Genomic DNA, 7,835 nt, shown 5'->3' with positions numbered 1-7,835 from the left:
AAAGTGGGACAGAGAAGGCATTCCTTCCCAGACCATCTCCCGGGGACGGCTCAGGCCTGGCAGGAAAGCATTCACTTCCTGCCCACCAGTGTGACACGCATTAGGTCACATGGGGAATAAGTTCCAAATCCTATTTTTGGAGGCGACAAGGGGGAGGCCAGGCTGGAAGCTGGAAGGAGCTCAAGGATTCCTTGGTAAAACCCACAGGTCTAGGGGGACAACAGCTTCCAAGACCTGCCTGGATTCCTCAGCCTGTCCTCTCTCACGGTTTGAGTCCCCAAGTGGCTCTAGAGGGGGGCCATACAGGATGTTCTCATGAATCATCAAGTCCCGTTACCAGAGCCAAGGTCAGGCTTTCAACCTGTGTGTGTTTTTCCTCCGGAGGGTGCTAAGCCAGGGTGCACCCTCCTCCCCTGACATCACTGGCTGGGGTGACCGTTTCATGGAAACTGACAGTTTTCCAAAGGTCCAGGGTTGAAAGGCACTTTAAAACCAATTGCCACTGGACAACAAAATGCTTAGAGTTTAACTGAGAGGCCCAACAGTTCTACATTTTAAAATGTATTTTTAAGGGGCGCCTGGGTGGCTCAGTCGTTAAGCGTCTGCCTTCGGCTCAGGTCACGATCCCAGCGTTCTGGGATCGAGCCCCGCATCTGATTCCCTGCTCAGCGGGAAGCCTGCTTCTCCCTCTCCCACTCCCCCTGCTTGTGTTCCCTCTCTCGCCGCCCCTCTCTCTGTCAAATAAATAAAATCTTTAAAAATATATATATAGTTCTCTAAAATATATTTTTAAATCCACAAAGCCTATAAAAATGAAGAGAGGATGCCACTCCGTGTCACAGACCTTCCATGTACCTGGCTCCGCGCTAAACTTTCCTATCTTCCTTCCAGAGAGAGAAGGACGCCTGACCGGCTCAATCAGCAGAGCGTGCGACTCTTCATCTCAGGGTCGTGAAGGGCTCCCCCGTGATGGTTAATTTTAGGTGTCGACTTGACTGGGCTACGAGCTGGTAGGACGTTATTTCTGGCCTGTCTGGCGAGGGTGTTTTGCAAGAGATTAGCATTTGAATCGGCAGATTCATAAAGATATGCCCCCCATAACGGCACAAGGCAATGCCCATCATCAGGCTTCTGCACCCTATTGATTCCGTTTCTTTCCAGAACCCTGATACGCTCATGAATACGATACAAAGTGAGAGACTAAGACAATCCCTTCTTGTACAGCAAGAGCTTACAGAAAATCATGTGCAAACTTGTGATCCCTTTCCCGCCACTTCAACAGAATAGTGTTTTTGTCTTAGTTTGATGGGGGGGGGGGACAGGGGTGGTTAAAATTAAAGTCACACACTCTAATATATTAAGAATCTTCATATCCTGAAGAAGCAAAGTGGTCACAAGTATGTCTGTGACATACCTTTTGCCCGATAGAACTTTCCATGATAGAAATGTTCTTTCTCTGCATTTTCACTGCTGTGGCCATTAGCTGCAGGTAGAGAGGAAGCACTTGAAAGGTGGCTGGTATGAGTGAGGAACTGGATTTTTTTTAAATTTATTTTAATTAAAATTTAAGTAGCCACATGAGGTAGGAGCTACTGTATTGGGAAGTACCAGGATACTTTTCATAACTTTAGATTCATTCAAGTTGTCTTTCGTTGTTTCTGTTTTTAAATCTTAGACAACCAGTAGAAAGTCTGAGGCTGACATGGCCCATACAGCCCGAGGTTAGGAAAGATTCGAGACAAAGTGGGAGGGATCTGGCTCTTATCCTTGGAGACCTCGCCAATCCCAAACAGTTAGCAGTGTCGTCCTCTCTAGACAAAACCTGGGTTCTTTGAAAACCTTTCTCGTTTTCACAATCAGAAAGTCAAATAGTAAATACCTGTACTTTTATAACAGCAAAGACTTTCCCACCTCCCCATTCACACCTGCTTCTTTCGCTCATTACTTAATGAGGAACCAATCTGAACTGCTTGGCTCTGAGAGGACAGCCCGCTTGGTTTTACCTTTTTTAAGTAAAGTAATCTCTACGCCCAACGTGGGGTTTGAACTCATGACTCTGAGATCAAGAGTCCCACGCTCTACCGACTGAGCCAGCCAGGTGTCCCCCGGGGCTTGGTTTTACTTTCTGTTCTGTCTCCCACAGAGGATGCCTGGTACACAGTAGGTGCCCAGGGAATAGTTCCTGGATGTTAAATGACTATCTTGAAAGGAAGTTGACCAGGGGAAAAAAACAAAAACAAAAAACCGTGCCCAGCAAACTGCTGGAATTGTAATTCTGCCAGTTACAAGCTATGCTATCTCGCCTTCGCGTCTTCAGCCCTGAAATGAGAACCCTGTGTTTCAGGATCATTCTGAGGACTTAAGAGAGCATTCCACTGGCAGTCACGGCCTCACCCCTGCACAGGGGTGGGCGCTCAACGAATGGCAATTAGCTATCAAAATGGTCAACTGCCTGATGGCAGCTGGAAAGGTCTTTGGAGTTAGGACATTACTGGTAGTTTCTCTCTTAATAAAGCATCCTCACTCAGAAGCATTTTAAAGAACAGCCAATCTGGCGAACGATGTGCATAAAAATAGGAGCTTCGTAACAGGAGGATGAGTTTTATTATAAGAAACTCATGCCGGGTTTTGTGACCCTGCGAAACGTATGTGAGCAGCTCTGAATAACTACATTCTGAATCGAGCAGGAGAAAGGGAGCGACATCCTAACAATTTTTCCCCAAGAGAGTAAAACGGAAACGTCTAACAAAGGAAGCCTGGAGTTTATTCAAACAAACTGCTTTATTTTAATAAGTCCTAAGTGGTACTCAGAACATTTCCAAGAAATTAAATAGCTTTTGTGCTATTTATATGCACTCTATTATCACAATTTATCATTTAAGAAAATTCCCTGACAGATCTTTTACAAAAAGGACTGGAAGAAGCAATAATTCACTGATGATAGAGAACAATAGTACTTCCCAATATGTTAACGGATTCCGACGTTTTAAAAGCATTTCACTATGAGCCACAAAAAGAAATCTAAAGTTGTGATTTCTATAGAGAAAATTTGACTCGTTCCTGTGGCAAATTTCCCCGTCAGGGTCTCCAAGAGGCTCGCGTACATGGGTCAGGCTCAGACGAGCCCAATGTGGCCCAAGCTGAGTCACCACGGACCCACGACCCAACCAATCTGAAGGGACCCATTGGGGCTCAGCTACCCCGGGAGGCTGTGTGCATCCCTGGGCAGAAGTGAATTCTCTGACAAGCCCCCTCAGAACAAAACCAGGGCTCTTCTCCATACCCTGCAAAAATGTGGTTTCGGGGACGCCTGGGTGGCTCAGTTAAGCATCTGACTCTTGATCTCAGCTCAGGTCTTGATCTCAGGGTTGTGAGTTCAAGCCCCGCGTAAGGCTCCACACGGGTGTGGAGCCTACTTAAGAAAAAGAAAGTGAAAAGAAAGTGTGGTTTCATACTGAAAGTCACTGCCCAAAATAAAATATAAAAATAAATCCACCAAATTAATTTTTCCAACCCATTTATCTTCTTGTTTTCAAGCACCATCTGTGGGTGTTGAGTTCAAGAGTTAAATCTTGTTGTAAGGTTTGATAAATGACACTCACTGAGCTTCACGAATCACACCGAACTGAATTAAGTAGAGCATTTTTATGTTAGTTTTTGAGTTTGAATTTGGATAAACAAAATAAACAGAAAGAAAACCCAAGGTCTTCCCTGAAGGGACACTCCCTAAGTGAACAAGTGGCTCCCTCTTGTGGCAAAAGTGAGCCTCACATGACAGAGAGGCGGCATGGGGGGGTGGGTGAAGGGGCGCTTTGCTTCACACCCCATTCATTCCCCCAAAATTAGGCAGTTCCATTAAAATGACCCTGAAGTTCACTAAATACACACTGTCAGGGCAGGAGCGTCCCATGCACTGGGACTTGAGAGGGAGGTGAGAATGTGCACCGAAATGTGCCCAGATTAATAAAGGCCACTTTTTAATAAAGGAACAACTTGAGGCACCTGATCTCAGGGTTGTAAGTTCAAGCCCCACACTGGGTGTAGAGATGACTTAAAAATAATAAAATCTGGGGCAAGTCGGTTAAGCGTCAGCCTTCGGCTCAGGTCATGATCCTGCTGGGTCCCAGGATCGAGCCCCGCGTCTGGCTGCTTGCTCAGTGGGGAGCCTGCTTCTCCCTCGGCCATTCCTCCTGCTTGTGCGTGCTCATTCTCTCTGACAAATGAATGAAATCTTTAAAAATAGTAACAAAATCTTTTAAAATAAATAAACAGCTTGAACTTTTCACACATGTGACCTCATCGGCCACCTCCAAGTGCAACAACACGCAATGCCCCCCACGGCTTCAGAAATAAGGAATACCTTCAAAAAAGCCCTGTACCAACGAACAGGTTTTAAAAGAAAACCCAGGACTTTTTGTTCATGCTAATAGCCATATCAAAAGACTTCAACTGTGAAAAAGACGAGCTATTTTTCCCACTGAGAGAGGAGGCAGCCTCCACGGGATTTAAGCCCTGGGATGTCTTACTCCCTGGGGCAGGTTCCTCAGCTTGAATGGTTCTCATCTGGAACGAACAGGGCATTTTCGTCCCTTTTTCTTCTTCATTTTTTCTTTCTCTTTTTTAAGATTTTATTTATTTATTTGACAGAGGGAGCCAGCGAGAGAGGGAACACAAGCAAGGGGAGTGGGAGAGGGAGAAGCAGGCTTCCCGTGGAGCAGGGAGCCCAATGCGGGGCTCGATCCCAGGCCCCTGGGATCATGACCTGAGCCGAAGGCAGACGCTTAACAACTGAGCCACCCAGGCGCCTCTTGTCCCTTTTTCTGGATCACCCTTCCTCCTCCCAACACACTAAAACTCAAGGCACCATCTGTTATAAATCTGGGTAGTGAAGTGGTCAAGGTCAAGTCTGAGAGTGAAGTGCTAGTATTTTGCCGCTTTTGTGGTCAAAGGACCTCCAGGAAGCTGACGGAAAAACAAGGTCATTTTTTGACTTAATATTCACCATATTAAATGATATGTTAAAATGAAAAGGTTGGTTCCAATCTCTCAGGACCCTTTTTAGAGCTCGTGTGACAAATTTAGGGAATTAAAGAGTCCCAGATTACATGATACGTTCAACCCCAATACACCATATTCACCTGGAACCAAAGTGCGGTGCTTGGTTACGATGCTCTCGTTAGAGAATCCTTCACGTAGGACAAAGAGGAGACGCTGATTTTAACAGAAATTCCAAATGTTGGAATGTTTTTAGAAGCATGTATTTGCCAGACCTTGGTTTTACACGGCGGAGTGGGAAACGTGAACATGAATCTACCAGTGAGCCCTGCCCGCCCCTCCTCGGGGTGCAGGGACTCGGAATCCGCCTGGCCCACTCACCAGCAGCCACCGCACAAGGCTGGGGAAGGAGGGTGTGCCCCTCACTGCTGCCTTCTCAGTTTCTGGATGAATTCAGATGCGTGTCTGTTGGCATTTGCCCCATACAGAACCAAGTACTGTAGTGAAAATAAGACAATAGCCCTCCTTTCCCAGATCACTCTCCTACAAAAAGCAGGTTTTTCTGAGCAGGTGTGAGTCCTTACTTACCAAGTCTTGGAGCGGGAGCAGCGGTGACCAGAAACAGTGCTGTGTCCTAGCTATGGCGTCCCCTCGGGTGTCCTACAAAGAGTGGACTTTCCAGGGCATCTGAGAACTCAGCTGATGAGAGGTAGCTGTACAACAGTGATGGTTAATTTTACATCAGCTTGACTGGCCGAGGGACGCCCGGATGCCTGGTAAGACATTATCTCTGGGTGTGTCTGTAAGAGCGTTTCCAGAAGCGAACTGGTAGCGTGAGGATCGCCCCTGCAAATCTGGGTGGGCATCATCCAACCCGCGTGGGGCCTGAATGCAAGGAGGCAAAGAGACCTCCATCTTCTGCCCTCAGACATTGTGCTCCTGGTTCTTGGGCCTTTAGATTTGAACCAGGAGCGCTGTCAGCTTCCATAGGCGTCAGGCCTTCCCCACTGACATTCCCAGTTCTCCAGCGTGCAGATGGCAGATGGTGGGACTTCCCAGGCTCCACTATCGCATGAGCAAACTCCTCTAAGGACTACCCTTGTCTATCTGTATCTCTGCATCCTGCTGGTTCTGTTTCTCTATACAGCAACTGATGTCGAAGGAGCAGAGACATGCTTCCTCCAAGTCTCCTTACTGATCAGCAGTGGTAGAGTGCCGGCAGACTTCAGTGTAATAGGACATAAGCTTCCAGAGTTAGAAAACAGAGCCTAATAAAATCTTTAAAAAAACAAAAACAAAAAAATGGGGGGGGGACGCCTGGGTGGCTCAGACAGTTAAGGATCTGCCTTCGGCTCAGGTCATGATCCCAGGGTCTTGGGATCGGGGCCCCACGTCCAGCTCTGTGCTCAGCAGGGAGTCTGCTTCTCCCTCTGCCTCTGCCACTCCCCCTGCTTGTGAGCTCTCTCTCTCACCCTCTCTCTGACAAATAAAACATTAAAAAAGAAAGAAAGAAAGAAAAGAAAAAGAAAGAAAACAGAGCCTACGGGCACCTAGATGGCAGTTGGTTAAGCGTCCACTTGATTTCGGCTTAGGTCATGATCCCAGGGTCCTGGGATCGGGGCCCCATGTCCAGCTCTGTGCTCAGCAGGGAGTCTGCTTCTCCCTCTCCTTCTGCTCCTCCCCCCAACTCTGTCTAAAATAAATCAATAAATTTTAAAGGGAAAAAAAAAGGAAAGAAAAAACAGAGCCTATTCCCCAATCTTCAAACAAATCACTCATTATCTGAGAGCAGGAATAGTAGGCAGGAGATGGGAAAACAGGATAAATCCACTGCCTTAAAAAAAAAAAAAAAACCCAAACCTGAAAGCGTGAATCAGTTAATTGGAGAATTCCCCTGTCAATACCGTGGTGAGGCACAGCTGCCCTAGAAAAACGCCTTATATTGTTACGTAACTAAACACTTTGAAAAATTAACTGTAAAGAGCTACTCAAGACACCACCAGAACAAGACTGCAGCAAAGCCCGCTCTTGCTCCCGTAAATAACGGATCTGTTTACCAGAAGAAAACACAGCACTCGAGGACTCCTCAGACCCCACGGGCGCGTGCTCTAAAGATGGCAACAGGTGGGTCGGACGCAGCGGGGCCGCCACACACCCTCCCAACCCCACCCAGACACCTCCCTTAAATCGCCTGCCTCGCTAAGGCAAGATCATTTGTTCCAAGAAGAGGAAAAGTGTATCCCGTGAAGACAGCCTATCCTATGCGGCAAGCCCCTTTGCCAAGTCTTTTCTCGGCAAATTTCGGTCAATCCGATGCAGAGCTCAAGAAGTTTGCAGAGTTTGAAGCACAAATGCCTTTTTAATTGACCTATCAAGTTTTGATAATAAAATTGGGAAAAAAAAGAGTTAACATGTTAGAAGCAGAGAGGAGCCAAGTAGAAGCAAGCATCCTATTAAATTCTAGGTCTCTAATTTCAAATGTCTACGCTGAATATATCGCGGATGGCATGTAGTTCAAAGCTTCCACCACTCGCCAGGGCCGAAGAGCACTGTTTCCAGCTCTGAGCTCATTGGATTGCTTAGGACACCCCTTAATTCTCTCTTTGGATGGTTTAAAAAGGGAGAATTTTTAAATTATCTATGGGAGAATATAGGGAGAGTTCTACAGAATGTTTCTTTTTCAATGTAAAACTATAGTAAATAGTCTGTGTTGGAATACACAGTGATTGACAACAAGCTCCAAGTAAACATGCCTTCTTACTCACAAAGCCAGTAGTCCTACAGTAAGGATCTATTTAAATACAAGTTTCTGAATTTCTTATTCGTTCTTAACTTGCAAC

This window comes from Ursus americanus, chromosome 2 (genome assembly GCF_024610735.1).
Source record: "Ursus americanus isolate L20-20 chromosome 2, mUrsAme1.1.p, whole genome shotgun sequence".
Lineage (NCBI taxonomy): Eukaryota > Metazoa > Chordata > Mammalia > Carnivora > Ursidae > Ursus > Ursus americanus.
Note: the sequence above shows the minus strand (reverse complement) of the source record.